Source organism: Brachionichthys hirsutus, chromosome 16 (genome assembly GCF_040956055.1).
Source record: "Brachionichthys hirsutus isolate HB-005 chromosome 16, CSIRO-AGI_Bhir_v1, whole genome shotgun sequence".
NCBI lineage: Eukaryota > Metazoa > Chordata > Actinopteri > Lophiiformes > Brachionichthyidae > Brachionichthys > Brachionichthys hirsutus.
The window spans coordinates 4,296,220-4,304,202 of record NC_090912.1 but is presented as its reverse complement, the minus strand read 5'-3'; positions in this window follow the sequence as shown (position 1 = coordinate 4,304,202).

The following is a 7,983-nucleotide window of genomic DNA, read 5'->3' as shown; positions in this document are numbered from 1 at the left end:
CAGATTCGGATTCTATAATAATTAATTCTCAGATACACTTTTGGTCAGTATTTTTCTTTTGATTGTCTCAGCGCTGAGCATCTCTATAACCAGCTTGAGAGGATTAACTGAGCAAAAGTTATTCACGTCTCAGCAAGAATCTGTCAACCGCAGCTGACAAATGGTTCCGAATGAGAGTCTGACAGTGAAGAATTGTTGGAATGCATTATTCTGAAGTGAAGCTGGAGAGCGGGATAGAAAATAAAAGACACACAGAAAGAGAGAGAGATGGAGCCGCTGAACACGCTAGCCAACAAATTAGCTCCGGTTCCCGAAAAGTTCATCACGCTGCAGAAATAGAAACGAGAATAGAATTAGATAGGGATGGCAGGGCCCGGATTACAGGTGTGTTCGTAACAGTTGGTCTAAAAATGCCTCCATGCTTGCACCTCCTCCCGGTCATTCCTGTTTACAAGGTTGCTTCCTGATGACGCTGTGCTGCGTGTCATCTGGTATTCCTCTCAGAGAGCTGGACCCATGCATGTGTGGCCTGTGAGTGTGAGTGTGTGCGTGTGTGTGTGTGTGTGTGTTTGGCTCAAGTGGCAGGAGGGGTTGACGACTATTCCCATGCAGACTTGCTGTTTTTTTTATTTCTCAGCATTCAAAGTCAACACACAGGCCTGCTAATTAGAAACTACAACCTGGCATCACCTCAGAGTCCTATATATGAATCTGTGTTGGGTCTATTCAGTGGAAACTAAAGACATAAGACTACACTGAAAAGGCAGAATATTCAAGTTGCTGAGTCGGCAAGCTGTGAGCATGACGGACCCGGGCTGACGACCTTTGTAATCATCTTTTTGTTTCTTTGCCATGCAGCGAAAGTTGAAAAAAATCCTGCGAGTGCCATAAATTACACGCGAAAGGCTATTATAAAGCGAAAGAGTCTACACACCTGCATTCAAATAACGCCGTGCGCACACACCTATTTGACACAGACACAGATGTGCACGCTCTCCACGCTGCTGCAGCTCGCAGCATTACTCAGTGGGAAGTTTTAATGGTTTGGTTGAGCTAAGGCGCCAACAATCAGGCAGGTTCAGACAGCACAGAGGTGGTGCAGAGGGAACGCTCACTGAAGAGCAAACCGCCTCCAACAATGCCTTAGATATCTCTGCGTACCTGGTCATTACAGCACTGATGCACACTTACCCAGTGGATGTGGGAGTGGCGAGGGCAACGGGGCAAAAGAGCCAGCGAGTGTTTCAAATTTCAGTGACACTGATGATGAGATTTTGGTCAGATAAAAAGTGGCACAATGAAGAAATGTCTGCTTTTCTGAGCAGGCAACACACAATGCCTTAAGAACAGGCTCAGTCGTCGGGGCAGGTAGGCGCAGAGGAAAACGGGAGGAGGAGGAAGCGTTTGGAATAAAAGGCATAATGATTTAGCAGGGGCGGAGAGGAAATGAGAGGAGTGGCGCTAAATGAAAGGGTGCGAGCAAGGCGTTAGTTGTTTAAGAGCTAGGGAGAGTGGAAACGGGGAAATCCAGGCTTTACCTCCCAGAAGATGGGGCGGGGGGGGGCGGGGGGGCAGCAGGAGGGAGCGCACCAAGCAAGAAGGACCTGCAGCTCTGGACTGCTGATGAGGGTCGTTGAGTACAAATGCTCTTGGCGTCTGCTGTGCAGGGATTTCCATCCCCTCCTACTCCGTATACAATGAAAATTCTGTCTGGACACAATGCCATCTGCAGAGGCAGAGTGGGAGGAGACTGCAAGTGTGGCCCCGCGCTGCTGCACGGCAGCAGCAGGGCAACTGTGTGGAGGATGTGATGCCTGGACAGCGACAGAGTCGTGCTGTATCCAACCCGGCGGTGTGCGTCAGAGCTAGAGTGTCACTCCTCAATCAAAGATTTCTTATTGTAGAAAAGTCAGATGAATGTACTCATCACTTACTGATATGACTTTTTGTGGGGGGGGTGCAGAAGAGGCCTTTCGGAAGAGACAGACTAACCACACAGCTGCTGGTAATCCCATTACATGAAAGTGTTTATGCAGTAATTCTTACTAGGCAAGTAAATATATATATATATATATATATTTACAAAATCTAAAAGTGTTCCTTTCACAACACGTTTATTCATACTTAAACACGTTTCTGGTGACAGACGCAACTTAAAGTGTTTTTAGCTCGTGTTAAAGTGTGTTTTAACCACTCTGCGGGGGAATGCTACTTTTAATCGCTCTGCGGGGGGAATGCTACTTTTAATCGATCTGCGGGGGGGAATGCTACTTTTAATTCACACAAGCCAACTTATTGTCAGGCAGCTCAATCGTAATATATCCACACTGACGTATTATCCGGAACTCTCTCTTCATCCTCTTCTTCCTTTTCCTGGTCTCAACATGGCTTCAATAGGAGCTGTCCTGCCTCTCTCTCTCTCTCTCTCTCTTTAATTCCCCTCCTCATCCTGCCTCTCCTCTCCCTCGTCTTCCTCTTCCCTCCCCCGGGTTTGTTTGTTCTCCCTCGGCTCCCAGGTGTTTTCCTGCACAGCTCGATGTTCCGTTGAAGAGAAGCCTGCTTGTGCTCCTCTTCCGTTCTGACTCAGGTACAGAACGCTGATGGCTTCCCCTCGCCAACCATTCAGAACGCACTGCGCACATGCATGAGACACGCTGTTCACGCACTGACATAACCCAAGCACGGACACGACAACAATCAAATTCACACACACACACACTGCCTTGCTCCAGCTCCCTCGCTCTTCCCCGTCATCCAACAATAACACAACAAACCTTACTTCCTGTGCGTTTGGGAACAATAGTAGGATAGCTTTGATGGTCAGAGGCCGTTTGTTGCAGGTCGGCTATGGATCCTGACAGTATCCCGCTGCACGGAACAGCTTTATCCTTTACCAGAGCCAGGCTGTCAGGATGTATAGACGACACAACTGCATGTCCAGACAGCACAAACAAAGATGGTGCAGCGTAGTCACTGAGCAGAATGGACTGACACACTGGTGGTGATTTGATGTTTCCAGGACAACACAATGCTCTTTTGAAGGTGTCCAAGCTCCGTGGCATGTCATCCGCGTGGGTTCACATTTCTGTCCACCCCCCCGTGGAACGGCGTGGAGGCACGTTAAATGGCAATCTTGGTGTTGACCTTCAGTTTCTTGTTTTCAAAAGCCCTTCTGTGGAGACGACAAACGTTAATGAAGCTTTGTCTGCACAATCTGATACCACCGTTTTGATGCTGTGGCTTCATTATAATCATTGCTGCTCCAGACACATTCTTAATGAGGGAAAAACGACTAGAAAAATGTAAACATAGGAAAGGTTGAGCGAAGCCCCCCCCCCATCTGCCTATAGTGGTAATATTTGGCCTCCTGGATTTATATATAGCACTTTAATGCTATTGCTGGCAGTGTTGGCTGCTGTTTCTTATTGGAGGAATGGTTTTAGATTCCTTTTGAATTCTGATCAGATCTGGATTGCAGCTCTCCATCGATACCATATTATTCTATCTTATCATATATATATATATATAACACGTGTGCACAAGGTTAGAGAATACATGCCATACATGTTGGCAATAGACACACACAAACACACACACCCTTCTCTGTCCATTTCTCATTTCTTTCCTCTGTTGTCTCACTCTCTCCATGTGTATCAATACTTCCATTGATTCAATAAGCCACAGGCGTGACTGGGGTCAGAGCAGTGTTGGGATATCAGTTGCCCCTGGCAACATCTCCATCAGTCCACCCCCACATACCCAACAGCCTGCATCCCTTTTGTCCATGCATGGGACTGTATACCCACCAATGCACCGTTTGTGTGTGGGGGGTGGAGGGGTCCCGCATGGGAGAATAAAGGCAATGAGTCATAGCTTAAATACCATCAGGACACAACAGCTCCCCCTGTTGTCGGGGCAGGGAAATCCCCGGAGGTGTGGGTGTATTGTCTGGGAGAACAGAGCTGACCGTGACATCATAGGATGTCTCTCCCCTACACTAGTCTGGAGGAGGGGGCAGAAACAGGAAGGAGGGGGGGCAGCAGGTGGAGGCAGTGTGTTTTAATGTTTCTACTGTCAGTGGTTTGTTTGTCTGCCTGTTATCAAAGCGACTCCAAAAGTTCTGAACGGATGTCGTTATATTTCGGAGGGGGATTCCTCGTCATTGTTGGATGGGATCCGTCACAATAACATCTCTCCTGAGAAATATTCCACATCTGGTTAAAGTCATTACCGACATTTACAGGACTCACTGAAAATTCACTAATAGATAATAGAAAATAAGAATTTAGAATTGAACCAAAATTCATAAATAAAATTGTGGCTGTGTGTTAATGAAAAATCATCCAATCATAGGAGAGATGATGCCGCGCACATCCATAAACAACAACAGCATCTGATGCAGAGCGCAGCCATTTTATTTAATATGGAGTCTCATGAATTGTGACGTCATCAAGTCAATGTTTGATGTCAATGAATGAAGCTTGTACATGTGTGTGTGTGTGGGGGGGGGGGGGGTATGAGAGAGGGAGAGAGTGAAAAGGGTGGAGTGCGTGTGAATCAGTATACTCTATACAGTATCACTCTGTTGTACAGCGCAGTTAAAGTCACACACACACACAAACAAGAGTCCCACGCACGCGCTTCGACTCACACGCCCCATCTCACACATGCACATGTGCACACGCAGTAGGGAGAGGAAGCTGCAACACAATGATAAGGTCTGGGAACACAATGGGCCCAGCGGTGCACAGACAGAAGCCAGGACCAGTTTAGCTCCAAAAGGTCAACAAGCCTCTCCAAGCCTTCATTCCATTCCTCCAGTCATCATTGTTCACCATTACAAGGATTACCCGGATGGCCTTTATTTTGAAAATGTGGGAGCCTTCCGGAAATACCAATGAAATTTTGGAAGGTGAACTTCTTTGACGTCAAGTTTCCCATGGCCTGGCGCAGGATCGCATCGGATGTCAGGTTCACTGGAGATCTCTGGTCAGGTGCCAGTTTAACGCATCAGTTTGTGTCCTCACAATAGACTAATGATTCCTACGGTCATATATATACTAGCAAATTACATACAGTGTATAAAGGGAGGGATTCTGACTCGTGCTGAGATGGCTCAAGTTAAAAGAACACGTAGGAAGCAGTTATTAAGTACGTTAAATACTAACCGCAAGAATTAGGTTCGGATCATGGGCCAAGGAAGACTGGCTTTGGAGGCGGATCAGGGAACGGATGTGGATTCTGGGTTAGGGTTAGGGTTAGGTCACAAAATCACACAATAAAAATACCTCATGATGTGCATGATATGATCCAGATTATTATATATATATATTATATTATGTATTTGTTTAGAATGGATTCGAAGATTTCCTGGGTGGATGAACTAGGTGACATTACTGAATTTGGTTTGAGGTACAACACCTGACATCGCCATGGTGACATCACATTGTGTGCTGTTATCAGCCAATGCAGTAGCAAATGCAGACATAACATCAGAGATACTGCTCACTAGTAGAGAATGTAGCGCATTCGGCGTAACAACTGGATGCCTCATGCTGCAGCCTTTGGATTCAGTGTCAGACCACAATCCTAGTCTTAGATTAATTCATCTGAGAGAGATTTTTACGCTTCATCAGATGAGCTTTAAAGCCTTCTGGTGTCAGATTTAGTTCATATTAGCGTTCTGCTATTTGAGTGGAGGAGGTCTAACCTTCCTCAGGGATGAATTATGGCGTCTTAGCTCTTAGGTACAGTGTGGCACTGATAATGCCGTCTTTGTCGTCTCGCATGACAAAGAATGGGGCCATGACAAGCCTTTCCACTGTAAGTCGCTGATCATCAAGACATCAATTCAGGCCCGGAGTGGCGTCGACCTCGGGGGTCCATCTGAGCGAATGTCTGACTGATCCTCAAAGCGGTGGAGAAGCAGAGCAGGTCACAGCCCACTCAGAAATGTCACGGCCCTTACATAAGCCCTGCATGTATTTTCCATGGTAGCCAATCAGCTATAGCGCTCCAAGTCACTGTCGAGCCGTCCAGTGAGATAAAAAGGTCAAGACTTCAGAGGCAGAAGGGAGAACGGCTCGGCCAGGCTCGGCCAGGCTCGGCTTGTTGCACTGGTGCGATGAGGAGGCAGCTAGACCTCAGAAAGGGGGGGGCATCATGGTGGCCGTACAAATGTACTAATGTCTCAGTTTAGTGATTTCATTAATGGGAAAAGCAAACTTTAAATTGAATCTTTGAGTGACACCACTCAAACATTCCAATCAGCCTGACCTCTGTCCAATAACTTGTTTTTCCACTGGAGAAAAATGTACGCAAACGCAAACCTCTGGGGGCCAGCATGTCTAAAAACAGCAGGATTAAAAACAGAAGACCTTTGTGATGGCAACCATTTATTTGTATTTTTTTACATAGAACTTTCTCACCATCCCCAAAACTTCTAAAGCCCAAATATAGTTCTGCAGCACAGGACAGCGATGCATGTGAATATCCTCTCCGAGCTGGACGGGAATGTGTAATTGAAGAGGGCACGAAACGACGACTAAGCAGCAATCTCACCAAAGAGACAGCCGGTTGGAGCCTGGTGCTAATGACTGTTTGCTGTGGTTCTGGGTAAAAAGAACACACACACACACACTCACACAAAAAAAAAAAATCTCATGTGATTTCTAGGCACCATAGGGAGTATTTGTTGCTGTGTGCATCCCAGACGGAAGGAATGTCTGTTAGAACCATGCACCATGAAGGAGAAAATAACCCGTGATGAAAAATCAACAAGCACCTGTAGATCCGTAGCGACCAGCGGAGGCGGGGTCTTGAAGATGTGGTGGGCTGGGTGGGAAACGCCCACTCTCAGCTCAAAGCTCTTTGACATGAGGGCGATGCTCTCTCTGGGTAATGGTCTCTGTTGCGGATGTGAAAGCTCGTCCTCTGGTGTGAGTGCCAAATCATTGATTTTTGCTTCATTGTTCATTCACTCGTTAAAAGCTCCCCCCCCCACTACCACAACTCCTTCCTCCCCTGGCTCTCTCTGTGTCTTACCCGATCAACAATAGTCTATTCTGTGCCGTCCCGTGCAAATGGAGACACACCCGAAGCCAAGGCCATCGAGTGAGGGGAGCTTGTTGGGCGAAGGCCAACCGAGCAGGACACTGGCTTGATTCTCGTCTGGGAGCATGGATCCTGCCCGAGCAAAGAGGGAAGAGGTGGTTTCATCTGTTTGGCTTTTGGATTCAGGCAGCAGCCGTTTAGTCCAGGGGGAGGGCCACTTCTGCAGGGGCGCATCAGGGAGTCGCTCAGCAAATGAATCAAACAACAAATAAATGAAATGTTGGTTTGTGGAAAAGGTGAAAAAAGGAATGAAATTGTTCCAATTTTCCCATCAAGATACTGAAAGCAAGTCGGACCCGCATCCTTTACTCAAAATTCATTGATTCCTTTCTTGACCGGTGAACAGCGCTTCCACCCAGTTCCATGGTGATCTGTCAAAAACTGATTTGTGTCAGTTTACATCTTCTGGAGCACGTGCTCTCTCTCTCACACACACACACACACACACATCTAAGCACACACACACACAACAAAACGAAGCCACAATACAGGCCCTGATCTGGGCTGGCCACAGGCTGAAGGTCATCCCATCCTATCAACCCGTTCTTCTCTATCATGACAATCTGCTCCTAAGTGCTGCAGCTGGACCGTCCCACACACACACACGCGCGCGCAGAGTTCTGCCTTCTCCGATAAAACCAGGCTCTCTTCATTGTCTGATAACGTAAATATGGCACACCAACACACCGTCTGAGGCTGCCTGTCTGCGCCAGCCAGCCTAATTAGATCATTATCCCTTGTCTGATTGAGGCTGTGCAGCTGAGACGAGGGAGGGCGATTGTGCGGCCTGTGGAATGCGCTGTGCTTGGCATTTCTCAGCAAAAGGGCAGCTTTCTGGAAGCCCGTGTCAAAGGAGAGGAGAGGAGGGCG